Below are 294 nucleotides of genomic sequence, written 5' to 3' on the forward strand. Positions count from 1 at the left end.
TTCTCATGTTCTCATGTGTGTCTTGGTGTTCTCATGTTCTCATGTGAAAACTGCAGGTTGGGTCAGAGAGGGACTCACAATCCTATTGCATTCATTTCTCCCACTTTAACAACTATATACCTTTTTTTCCTGAAGGTAAGAGCTGATGAATTTAGATTTTTTTTTTTTTTGATGATAGGTCAATAATGGAATACATCTAGTTTAATAATTCCCTGGACCTGATGTTGTGTTTGATATCAGACATTTCCAGTTCAGTAAACATCGTATAAAGTTGTATTGTCAGTGTAAACCTTA

The sequence above is a fragment of the Cyclopterus lumpus genome, chromosome 12 (genome assembly GCF_009769545.1).
Source record: "Cyclopterus lumpus isolate fCycLum1 chromosome 12, fCycLum1.pri, whole genome shotgun sequence".
In the NCBI taxonomy this organism is placed as follows: domain Eukaryota; kingdom Metazoa; phylum Chordata; class Actinopteri; order Perciformes; family Cyclopteridae; genus Cyclopterus; species Cyclopterus lumpus.